The following is a 13,245-nucleotide window of genomic DNA, read 5'->3' as shown; positions in this document are numbered from 1 at the left end:
GCCTTTCTCTCTGATCTTGTTTTAATTCTCCTACCCAAATAAAGTTTATCTGACTCATAGAGGAGATGCTTCATCTATGAGGGAATGGAAATTGTGTTGAGGATGGAATAAGGTATCTGCATTGACCAGGTGAATTTTGTTTAAATGTGGCTCATATCCCTTTTAGAAAATTATTCACAGGGTGGGTGGGGAAAAGGCTAGTGAGCCAGTGGTGAATTGGAGATCTGGTGGAGGAGGTCCTACAGTAATTTTCTTTTTTTTTTTTTTTTTTTCTTTTTTTTTTTATTGTTGGGGATTCATTGAGGGTACAATAAGCCAGTTACACTGATTGCAATTGCTAGGTAAAGTCCCTCTTGCAATCATGTCCTGCCCCCATAAAGTGTGACACACACTAAGGCCCCACCCCACTCCCTCCCTCTCTCTTTCTGCTTCCCCCCCCATAACCTTAATTGTCATTAATTGTCCTCATATCAAGATTGAGTACATAGGATTCATGCTTCTCCATTCTTGTGATGCTTTACTAAGAATAATGTCTTCCACTTCCATCCAGGTTAATACGAAGGATGTAAAGTCTCCATTTTTTTTAATGGCTGAATAGTATTCCATGGTATACATATACCACAGCTTGTTAATCCATTCCTGGGTTGGTGGGCATTTAGGCTGTTTCCACATTTTGGCGATTGTAAATTGAGCTGCAATAAACAGTCTAGTACAAGTGTCCTACAGTAATTTTCATGGCAGATTGGTAGGTAAGGTGAAGAGAAGGAAAACTTACATGTATAATGCCTTAGAATGACCCTAGGTTTCTAGGGTGCATCACCAAACAGGAATGTCCCTGGTTGACTTTTGGGGCAGTCTCAAGGAAGGATTCGGCAATATTGAGAAGAGATGATTTTACAGCCATTGATCCTTTCCCCACAGCTCTGTTTACCTATAAAATTAGAATACTTAACACTAAGGCTTCTAAGAAGTCAATAAAGTACGTAAGTTCCTGGCACAGTTTTTTGCTAAGTGCTCAATGCACATGAAATCCTATCCTCTGTTTTACAAAGAGGTTTTCTTTTTTACCCGCTTGTTATACTGACGCTAACAGAGTTCAACAGCTCTCTGTTCATGTTCTCCAGAAACAGGAAGACATGTTAAAAATGTACAAAATGAATGGGCGGCGCCTGTGGCTCAAGGAGTAGGGCGCCAGTCCCATATGCCGGAGGTGGCGGGTTCAAACCCAGCCCCGGCCAAAAAAAAACACACACACAAACAAAAAAAAAAATGTACAAAATGAAATATGGTGCATCAATGGCAGTGGCAGCTTGTTTAAGGGGAAGAACAAACAGAACATGAATCCAAAAAGCCCATAAATGAAGCACAGCTCTTGAAGTGCAAGGCTTATAGCCTTGGGGCTGGGCGCAGTGGCTCCTGCCTGTAATCTTAGCACTCTGGGAGGCCAAGGTGGGTGGATTGCTTGAGCTCAGGAGTTCGAGACCAGTCAGAGCAAAAGCAAGACCCCACCCCATCCTACCCCCATCTCTACTAAAAATAGAAAAATGAGGCAGAAGGATTGCTTGAACCCAAGAGTTGGTGGTTACTGTAAGCTATGACACCACGGCACTCTACCTAAGGCAACAGCTTGAGACTCTGTCTCAAAAAAAAGAAAAAAAAGCCTTGGCAGGACCAGCTTATGGAGACTGGCAAGCATTTTGTTTCTAGTTCCTGAATGGCCCTCATAGATAGGAGATCTTCAGCATCCTGGCCTCTCTGGCTGAGCACGGTGATTCCACATGGTGTCTCTCCACCACTTGGTGGCATTGCTCACTGTGACTTCTTTCTAATGATATACAGCATTTTCCCCAGCTTTTTTTTTTTTTTTTGTAGAAACAGAGTCTCACTTTATCGTAGTAGAGTGCGTGACGTCTCAGCTCACAGCAACCTCCAACTCCAGGGTTTAGGCGATTCTCTTGCCTCAGCCTCCCGAGTAGCTGGGACTACAGGCACCTGCCACAAAGCCCGGCTGTTTTTTTGTTGCGGTTTGGCCAGGGCCGGGTTTGAACCCGCCACCCTCGGCATATGGAGCCGGCGCCCTACCGACTGATTCACAGGTGCCGCCCCTTCCCCAGCTATTTTTAAGGTTGTTCATATGTAGTTTCTAGAACAAGCCAGAATCTGTAACTTGGGGAGCAGGGACCCCGGTGTTCCTTAGTGTTGAAATCGCAAAAAGTCAGAAATGCACATACCTCTAGGATCTCATACAGGATGGAACAACAAAAAAGGGCTTCCTGGCTCCGTGCCTGTAGCTCAAGGGGCTAAGGCGCCAGCCATATACACCAGAGCTGGTGGGTTCGAATCCAGCCTGGGCCTGCCAAACAACAATGACAACTACAACCAAAAAATATCTGGGTGTTGTAATGGGCGCCTGTAGTCCCAGCTACTTGGGAGGCTGAGGCAAGAGAATCGCCTAAGCCCAAGAGTTGGAGGTTGCTGTGAGCTGTGATGCCACAGCACTCTACTGAGGGCAACAGCTTAAGACTGTATCAGAAAAAGAAAAGGAAAAGGCTTCCTGACCAGTGGGAAGCAAGACAATAGATGAGAATGCAGCAGTCACAAACTCAGGCTTATAGGGGCGGGTTGGGGATAGAACACAAGAGAGTTGGTCCAACCACAGATGAGAACAGGGAGTGATGGGGACTGTAGTGAGTTCTAGGCACATGTCCATCCGAAGGCCCCATCAGACCATGCAGGAAACCAAATCTTTTTTGTTTCCCCTAAAGAGAAATCAGAAATCCAGATATTAATACAAAATATGCTATTTGGAAATGGTCATTTTTTAAAATTTTAAACATTATACTGACCAAACAAAAACTACCTGCAAGCCAGGTACAAGCCACCAGTTCATGCTTTCTGGTAAGTATTAGAGACACCATAGACTTTGAGCCCATTGTATCAGAAGTCAGATTTTACCACTGCTGTTACAATAGCTGTGAAGTAAAAGTCAAGTTCCTCAGACCCTCTGATTTTTCATGCCCAGTGAAAATACTTTATTTCAAAAAGTTATTTAAAAGAGTAGATCATGCTTAAATAGGCACAGAAGCTTGACATCTATTAGACACTTAAAATTATTCTTCTCCCACTTAGGGAAACTACAGGAGTAATACAACAGTCATGTTATGCTCAGGTTTGCCACCCACCAGGCACATAGCTTAACATGTGAGTGAGCGCCTACTGTGTACAGAGCTCTGTGCTAGGTTCTCTGGGGCAGTGCTTCCCAACCTGGCAATATGTCACCATCCTCAGAATCAACTTAACAGCTTTTGAATATGCTGATTCCAGAGGCCCACTGATATTACACCTCTATTTTGTGCCTATTTACATCCAGATTTATGAGATCATCCTCTCCCATGCAGTCTAAGAATCTGCATTTTAATGAGTTCCTTAGAAGAGGTTCTTTTGCAGCCAGTTTGCATTGGTCTGAAGATTGGACATTTATGGAAACCGCTGCTCCAGGGAATGAATCATTTCCAGTCTAATTAGGGAAAGATGATGTGAATATGCACATGTGTCAGGAGGAGTGATAGTCATTAACCAAAAGCTCCCTAGACATCATTGTCCCTGGTAAAGTGCTGACTGAGGACACTAGATGAGCTGTTGATAAGGTACGTAGGGGAAACTCAGTGGAAAAGAGGAGTGGGGAGCACCGCAGAGATCAGGATTATGTTGTCATAGGTGAGGAGAACAGTCTAAAAAGACAAGGGAACAGAAGGAGGATCCAGGTGGTACCTTCCTGAGGCAATGAAGGCCTGTTTGTGCTGAGTTAAAAGTGCATGAGGAGGGCGCCGGTCCCAAATACCGGAGGTGGCGGGCTCAAACCCAGCCTGAGCCAAAAACTGCAAAAAAAAAAAAAAGTGCATGAGGAGCATAGTGGGAGATAACAAAAAGACCAGAACCGTAGCACAGTGGTTATAGCGCCAGCCCACATACATCGAGGCTGGCAGGTTCAAACCCAGCCCGGTCCAGCTAAACAACAATGACAACTGCAATAAAAAATAGCCGGGTGTTGTGGTCCTGTGCCTGTAGTCCCAGCTACTTGGGACGCTGAGGCAAGAGAATCGCTTATGCCCAAGAGTTTGAGGGTACTGTGAGTTGTGACACCTTGGCACTCTGCCGAGGGGTGACATAATAAAACCCTATCTCAAAAAAAAAGAACCAGAACCATGTTCTGAAGGCTTTTCAAGTTCCTCCAGTTAAAAGTGTTTCACATTGTCAAGTATTTTGGTGTGGTTGCAAAACATTTTCATGTGGCAGCACATATGAATTGATTTTAGAACATTTTATTGTAAACATATGTTTCTTTTTTTTTTTTTCTGGGACTGAGTTTTACTCTGTTGCCCCAGGCTAGAGTGCCGTGGCATCACAGGTCACAGTAACCTGGCACTCTGGGAGGCCAAGGTGGGTGGATTGCTTGAGCTCAGGAGTTCAAGACCAGTCTGAGCAAGAGAGCAAGCCCCTGTCTCTAAAAATAGCCAGGCGTGTGGTGGGCACCTGTAGTCCCAGCTACTCGGGAGGCTGAGGCAGGAGGGTTACTTGAGCCCAAGAGTTTGAGGTAGCTGTGAGCTGTGATGCCACAGCATTCTACCGAGAGTGACAGAGTGAGACTCTGTCTTTAAAATAAATAAATAAATAAAAATACAGCTCACAGCAAACTCCTGGGCTCAAGCAATCCTCTTAAGCAATCTTGCCTCAGCCTCCTGAGTAACTGGGACTACAGGCACCAGCATAACATACGGTTCATTTGCTTTAATCTTCACTTTCTCTTTTTCATGCACACAATCTACTTTTGCTAGAATTTCACTTGGTAATGAGATTTAGATCTTACCAGAAGCCCAAGAGGAACTCACACATGGATTCCAGGCTCCGAGAAGACCCAAGTAAGTGGAGGAGAAAGGAAAAAGGGTTTAGGCAGGAGGAAGAGAAAAACTGGAAGCGTTTTGGAAAGGGAGAAGCCGTGCCAGAGAGAAGAACCCAATCATAGCTGAGTGTGGCCCAGGAAGGAGAATGTGCCTCCAAGGGCACTTGGAAGGGAGAGGGTGAGGCTTCCCTGCTGATACGATGGGTGGCTTTCCACCCTTGAGTTCAGCAGGATCCTCCGTTGCTGGTGGCTAACTCCCAGTGCCCACTGGGATTACAGATCAGGCAGGGAAAGGGGGACTCCCAGGATGGAATGTGGATGCCTATGGTCACCTTTAGTCTGCTGTAACCCCAAGTTAGAGCAGTCATCTTAGTTGATGCCATGAAAAGAAATAGACCAGAAGTCCGGTTGGTGGTGTTTGCTCTGCACCTTGGAGAATTGTATGGCTTTGGCAGGTCATTTGCCTCCTCCATGCCTCAGTCCCCTGTGTGAGTAATGAGGTCGCATTAGGTCAGAGGTCTTCAGCTTTTATTCTGGGACACCCAGACCCTTTCCTCAAACTACATTTTACCTGAAGGACCCATAGCTAAAGCACAGAGGTTGGAGCCACTCAGGTTGCAGTGAGGGAGGGGTGGGGTGCTGCCTGAGCAGCCTCTGTGGGCTCTGACTGAGTACACCACCTGCCAAAGCACCTTTCACCTGTAAGCGTTCGGAAAGTCAGTTGTATGGTGTTCCGGCAGTGCCTGAGGAGCTCCCAGCAAACTGTCCCCAGCAAGCGCACTTAGTAGCACTCCCAGGACAGCGTTCGTAGTCTGCTGGAAATCATCGTAGCAACAGGGTGGATAATTTGCAAAGCCCATTATGCTTCTCTCAGTACAGTGGACAGGGGAGCAAAGCCAGCCAACTAGGGTGAAGGTCGGGGGGGGTGCCTGACCTCTGTCCTAAGGACTGGGCATCTGTAGGGACCCAGCCCCAGGGCCTGTGTCCTTTAATTTTTGTGCCAGCTGGAGAAAGTTCCTGCTGCCACTCCTTGTTTGCAGAGCTCCCTGCAGCTTAGAGCTGCAAATAAACGTTCTCTCACTTTGACAGAGATGGGGAAAGGGAAAGGGCTGAGTTTATTACTCATTCATCAATGTATACGACGTGACGTAAAGGACAGTCTTGAGCTTGGGACTGGAGGGAAAGCTGGAGAGGGCACTTAGACATTTACTGGACTTCTATCTGCCAGACCCCGTGCCATGCCTGAGTCATCCACTACGTAAAGCAAACCACGGATCTGTAAGGGGTGTGTATGGGCCTTTTTATAGAGGAAGCAGTTAGGTTAAGTCCCTTGCCCAAAGTGTCACACAGGTGGAAGGTTTCTGAGCTGGATTCAAACCCAGGTCAATCAAACTGCTCCTATACCACCCCACTTCCCCAGAGCTGAGGTCTGGTGATGCACCACTTAGGACCTCCTGCAAGTCGGCATCACCCTGAGCTTTAGTGACCTCATCTTTGGGGGAGAATGGGAGTCACCATGACCCTCACTGCCCTAGAGTGTTCTGTTAAGCACCGATAAAGCGAATGTGAAACCCTTTGCAACCAGTAACACTTGTGCAAATGCGGAGTGTTATTACTTAAGGAAGGGAAGAGAGTGTCCTGAAAGCAGCTCCTCCTCCTGTTCCTGGAAGATGAGAAAGTCTCTGTTGCAAATGGCCATGCAGTGACTGTGACTACTGACACAGACCAACGTCCTAGGTTTGTTCTCCTTGCCTCTGGTAGGGTGGACAGAGGGATGAAGGGGGAGATGAAGGTACGCAGGGAGAGAGAAGGGACTCTGGGTTGGATCAAGCAAGATCTTTATCCCCAAACCGGACTTTGGAGTGTCTGATAGATAGTATCTTATCAGAGAGTTCACAGGGATGTGGTAGTTAGGCGGGACGGGAAAGACTACTACTACTCTTGGCAAGGCAGCCACCATGAGACTCCTGTGCTGCTCCCCGGCCCCCGGCCAAACCCAGCTACCTGACTACATTTACCCACCGAGGACAATGCCTCCTCTTTTAAACTGGAGCCTTTTCCTTCCTGGCCTTTCCTGGGAAAGGAGAGAGAACAATTGAGTCTGACCATTTATTTCCAGGTGTTCGCGCCCCGGTAGCGTGGGCTCTGAACCAAACTCCACGTGTCCATCCGGCCATGGTGGCAGGCCCATCACACAACAGGCAGACTCCCCAGCTGCCTGCTTCTCTCCTACGTCCGTTCAGTCCTGTAGCCCATTGTCTCTTCCCCTGGGTTAATGAGCCCAACTTCGATTTTCCCATCTGTCCGCTTTGATGGTAATGGGAATGCTGGGCCTCCACCCAACACTGATATATGTCCAAAAAAGAGGAAAAGAGAAGCCAATCATGCCTAATTTGGACTCTAGGGAAACAGCCAGTGTAAAGGTGGAGAAAAATCCAAACTCCTTAACTGACTTGAGAAGAAATGTTGGAGTCCAGGGCTCGCTACACTGCACAGAAAATACCCTCTCTGGAAGAGGGGCATCGGCACCAGGCCTGCAAAGGCTTGGATGAAACATTCCATCGGGTATTGTGTTTGCATTGATGCCGGCTTCAGCCCCGGTACCTGACGCATCACCAAATTCCAAGCAGTAGTGTCTCCGTGAATCTGCTTCTTTGCCACTGTGTTGTCCTGGCCACAGCAGCCTTGTGCTCAATGAAAGGTCACTCACTGCAATGACTCAGGTTTCACTGGGTCTCACTCTGACCCACCAGAGAAGTCCCACTCTCCCTCTAAGTATTGATGGCAGCCTCCAGAGGGGCTCTCGAATGTGCTCTTAAACTAGTCCTTTCAGCTGCCATGTGACAGGACTGCCCTGTTGTCTGAGTTCCCCTCTTCCAACATCTCCACTGCTGCCTCTTCCAGGCTTCACCTCACAGACTGGACACCAGGGTCCAGAGTCACCCCTTGGTCCCTTACTAGAGTGTTCCCAAGCCAGAGCTGCTTATCCCCCACATATTAGAGTTTTGGTGAAGTCACTCTTTTGTTTTCCTGTACAACGTCCGTTCTCTGCGTGACTCCAGTGTGACTCCCAGAGGCAGAGTGATAGGTGCCACGCTGAGCCCCGAGCTGCCCCTCCACTGTCTCTGAATCTTCACCTGGATCCAGTTTGTCACACCCACCCCTACTCACATAGAAAGGTGACTTCCAGGCAGTAGACCCGGGCACATCTCTCCTGTTACAAACCACGCAGCTTCCAATGTGGCTTAATCTTGTGGCTTGTCTTGGAGCTTATGCCAGAGGGGGACCTCGATTTGACCCCAGCCTCATGGAGACTGTAGACAGACCAGGCCCACAGAATGGAGGTGAAAGCCACCTAGGGCTCAAGGACTGGGATGAAGATTCCCTGGGGAACAGCGGAAGCTGAGGATCAAGCACCTAGTACACACAGACCTCACATGTGGAAACAGCTGTTCAAACTGTAACAAAACCAGGTTGATCGTGTCAGCCATTGAAGGAAAGCTGGCATAAAGAGAGCTGGAAACCAAGCTTATCTCAGAATTGCCCAATGGGCAAGGTAAATATTTAGTCCCAGCCCTAGAATGGGGACTGTGGTTCTTTCTTTGCTATCATTTGTCCTTTTATTCATTCATCCTGCAAACATTTGCTGCCTGCCCCCCACTGTGTGGCCAACCTTTGCGCACTCCCAAACTCTGATGGCTGAGACTTGATCCCCACCGCTTCCCTCAGGGAGTTTTGCCAGGGGTGGGGAAGGGCAGCAGGGATCAGGGAAGGCTTCACAAAGGAGGCAACTTTAAAGCTAAGGCTTGGCTGATGTGTGGAAGTCACAAGAGGAACCATTCTTTTTTTTTTCTTTTGTAGAGACAGAGTCTCAATTTATGGCCCTGGGTAGAGTGCCGTGGCCTCACACAGCTCACAGCAACCTCCAACTCCTGGGCTTAAGCGATTCTCTTGCCTCAGCCTCCCGAGCAGCTGGGACTACAGGCGCCCACCACAACGCCCGGCTATTTTTTTGGTTGCAGTTCAGCTGGGGCTGGGTTTGAACCTGCCACCCTCCATATATGGGGCCGGTGCCTTACCGACTGAGCCACAGGCGCCGCCCCAAGAGGAACCATTCTTGGGGGAGCACCTGCACCCTGATGGCAGCTGAAATGAATCCCTGTAGGGGCCACTGAGCAGCATGTCACAGTGTCCCTTACAGCAGTAAACAGGCAAAAATCCTTGCTGTCCCCGACAGGCTGCTGCAGTGGGAACTATGTTCTAAAGCTTGCTGTCGGGAGTGGGTGAGATAACAAGCATGAAGTACCTTGCAGAGGGCCTGGCATATCGTAGTGGGCGTGCAAATAATGACAGCTAAAGATAGGGAGCTAGATCGGGGGATGCGAGGGGAAAGGAATGGGAAGAAAGACTTGTAATTTGGACAGGGGGCTCAGCTCCCTGCTGATGTCTGGATCCCACCCTTCCTGCATTCCAGGCTATGCTTTGAATAGGGAGCTCCAGCCCCAAGGTCCTTTGCTTCTTGAGTCTTTCTTCAGTTTGTAAATAAAACTCTGGCATCAGGCCCCTTCTCAGGCCATCTGGGGATGGCACAAGGTGCTGCAGATGGGTCCTTTCTGCAAGAGGTGGCTGGGACGATGGGTGGCTGGGGGTGCCAGGAAAACTGGGCGGCAGGAAAACTCAGCCAGGCAAGTGGGAGTCAGGCAGACACCAAAGGATAAGGAATGAGGTTTCCTTGGCTCTGGGCTCCCCCAAAGTGTTGGAAAGCTGTGGGCAGGATATCCGTGGGCACACGGACCTGCCTTGACACCCTCTCTGAAATACGCCCAGCTGCCCCCCCCCAGAAACGCCAATACTGGAATCACTCAGGAGGGAAAACCCCTATTCTTGGTTCCTGGAAAGGTCAGTGTAGCCAGCTGGAGGAAGGGGACAGCGACCAGAGGAGGAAAGGGAGGTGAGGCTCAGGCAGCCAAGTCCCTGCTCTTGTCCACCCATCTCTCTTGGCCTCAGTTTCCTGAGGTAGGTGAAATGGTCATAGGTAGGTCACCTAGCAGATGAAAATACAGGACAGCCAGCTAAATTTAAATTTCAGAAAGACCACGAGTAATGTTTTAGTATGTCTCATGTGTTTTTGGGGATACACTAAAAAATATATTTATTTGTTATTTATCTGAAATTCCAATTTAACTGGGCATCCTGCATTTTGTATAGATGGGGACAGGCCTCTAGGCAGACAGCCAGGACAGAGCCAGGGATGGAAAGGCAGGCACAGCAGAGGGCACGCTCAGGAATCCTGTGGCTCCTTGGGAAGGGGTAGAGGAAAGTGAGATAGGAAACTGGGAAACTGGTTCCCTGCCCGACCAGTCCCTATGGCAGGAAAGCAAATAGGACCTGGGGGCTAGGGATGTGGGCTCTGCTGGACTCCAACCCTGACCTCCACAGAACAAGACTGGGACCCCGGGCCTCACTGGGCCCCTTCTCTCCCTCTGTTGTTCTGGGTGACCTTAGGCAAGATCAGTGGACTGTCCCACTGCATGTGTATGGTTGGGACAGAGTGCCAAAGGAGTCCCGAAGTGTCTTTAGCAGACAGTTGGCCTCACCAGCGGTCTTGTGGTTTCTCCCTTGGGCAGGAGAGAACTGCCGTGAACCCCCCATCTGCTGCTTACTGCAGAGCTGAGTCAGAGTGTCATTCCCCAGAGTCTCAGCCTCCTCCCAGTGACCCACTCCCCACCTGTAGTCTTACCCCCTCCTTCAATGGCCTCGCTAGTAAAAAGAATCAGTAATAACTACACTTTACTGAATACCATACCCTCTTGACTAGGCATCTTGTTTCATCTTTACAGCAACGCTGTGAAGTGAACACTGTCATTGTTCCCATTTGATAGATGAGGAAACTGAGGCTTAGAAAGTGAATTAAATTACCAAGATTACCTAGCTGGTCAGCAGTAGAAGGGAGTTCAATCCCAGGTCTGTGTGACTCCGGGGCCCCTGCTCCAGTGTGTCTGTGCCTTCTCCAGACCCATGTGTCATATACATGCCCTCGTGTGCCTGAGCAGCCGCCCTCTGATTGGGAGTCTTAGAGGAAGGGGCCAAACTGGCACAGAGGAAACAACAGTGTTTGTTGAAAGACTAATCTTGTAGAAAGACCAAATCTGGTTCCCAAAATGTGCCCTTATGCCTTTCCTGTGTCCTGCTCCTCTGCCCCTCTTCCTGTTCTTCCAGGCCTTTCAGCCACACTCTTGGAACAACCTGAGCAGCCTCCACGTGTCCAGATTCAGCTGAGGCTCGTGCTCTGCGGAAGGAACCAGCTTGTGACTTGTCTGTCCTGAAGCTCTGCTTCAAAGGAAGCCCCTCCCTGGGCCCTGGAACAAGGTCCTTCGTCCCTAGAGGAAGCGATGCCTTTGTCCCTACTCAGATAAACAAACAGAACCCTTAGGACGTGTGTAATGTGAGGTGCAGGAGGAGTGCCTTAACCACGGAGATAGGCCTGGCCTTCCTCTCCAGGTCACCAGCAGGCGCCTGAGGACAGCCAGGGCCCAGCTAGATAAAAGGACCATGCTTAGCCCCTTTTTCAGATGGATAAATCGAGGCCCAGGGCAGGGAGCCATGCCCCTGTGCCAGCAGGGCCTCCCCCTCCCCTGCCTTTTCCCACCCAAGACACGCATAAGCCTAGGGCTTCAGGGTCACACCACACTGGTGGCGCCATTCACAATGTGGTTCCTGAACAGGCTTCCCAGGAGCTTTGTGACACGGCAGCCTGTACAAATACAAAATCACACACACACACGCCCCCTGGCTTTGGGCCCCCTGTAGACCCTTCTACTGTCCCCCGGCTCCCCCCACATTGTCAGATCAGAGCCACAGGAAGCAGGGCCAGCAAGTGTGCAAACCGAGGGCCAAGATGGGGAAGTTTATTTTCCAAGAATCATCTAAACACACAGGGAGTATTTTTAGTCACTGGCTCCCACCCGGACACGAAATCTAAACAGGGGACCAGAGAGACAGCCCACTGGGGATAGAGGACAACTGGCAGAGACAGGGTAGGACAGGGTGCTGCAGACCCCAGTCTGCAGAGATGACTCTGCTGAAGAAGAAAGCTGGCCTTGGGAGCTGGTGCAGAGCAGTAACCGCAGGTTCTGACAGGTTCCCCACTCCCCATGCCTCAGTTTCCCCATCCATGCAGTAGAAGAAACCCCGCCACTCTGAGAGGATCACAGCAAGGCCCATGACCAGCACAGAGGAGGCAATCAACAAATGTGGTTCATGTTCTGTGCTGTGAGCCTGTGTGAACGAGTCAGTGGCTCTCAGAAAGGTCAGGTTGTGGCCAAAACTGTAAGCCTGTGAGCCTCCCCCAGGCCTGGCCAACTGCAAACAAGTGTCACGTGTGCGTGTGTGTGTGTTTGTACGTGTATGTGCACACGTTATGCAGCACCAATGGGCAGTGGAGGTGAATGAAAGTAGGGGTGAGGAGAGGGTCCCGGCTAGGTCCTTTCTGTGAATAAGGAGGTTGTTGGTAGCCTCTAAGAGAACTGTCTCAGGGGCCAGGCCTGGCTGGGCACAAGGAACTCACAGTCAATTTCTCCAGGGCAGGGCCTTCTGGGATGCGTGGGGCAGCAGAGAGGGGGAGAATTCACTCACAAAAGGGAGTTCTTCAAGAACCTGGGCACTCAACACAGGCATGGCACCGGCCTCAGGCTCTAGGGCAGGCGTCCTCAAACTTTTTAAACAGGGGGCCAATTCACTGTCCCTCAGACCATTGGAGGGCCAGACTATAGTTTAAAAAAATATATATATATATGAACAAATTCCTATGCATACTGCACATATCTTATTTTGAAGTAAAAAACAAAACGGGAACAAATACAATTCATACCGCCTCATGTGGCCCGTGGGCCACAGTTTGAGGACCCCTGCTCTAGGGTGTGAGGGCCAAACTGACCACTCCTGGGAAGGCTGGCCAGAAATGACTTTGCTACAGCACCTGCTCTAGCCTCAGGGACGACAGGCCAGACATGGGGAGGTGACCCAAGCCCTGGGCACTACTGCATAGCTGTGCTCAATCTGGCTTCTGCTGATCAGGTTTATTACTATGGGGCCAGGGGCCAGGGGAAGGTCATGTTTTTCTGCCTAGGGGAGGAAAGGCCAGGACTTTCTGGTCCTGCTGCCACATTATTCACTGAAGTTTGCCTTGAGGGCAGGAATGGAGGGGGCAGTAGTTGGGGAGTTCTGCCCTCAGAGCCCCGAGCCTTGAGGGGGGGGTAGCTTAGCTCCCCTGCAGTCTGCATGGGAATTATACTGAAGAACAGGTCCAGCGTCCACACACCCCCTGCTGACACAGGCTGCCTGCT

The sequence above is a fragment of the Nycticebus coucang genome, chromosome 18 (genome assembly GCF_027406575.1).
Source record: "Nycticebus coucang isolate mNycCou1 chromosome 18, mNycCou1.pri, whole genome shotgun sequence".
Taxonomy (NCBI): domain Eukaryota; kingdom Metazoa; phylum Chordata; class Mammalia; order Primates; family Lorisidae; genus Nycticebus; species Nycticebus coucang.
The sequence above is the reverse complement of the archived record's forward strand: the minus strand, read 5'-3'. Positions refer to the sequence as shown.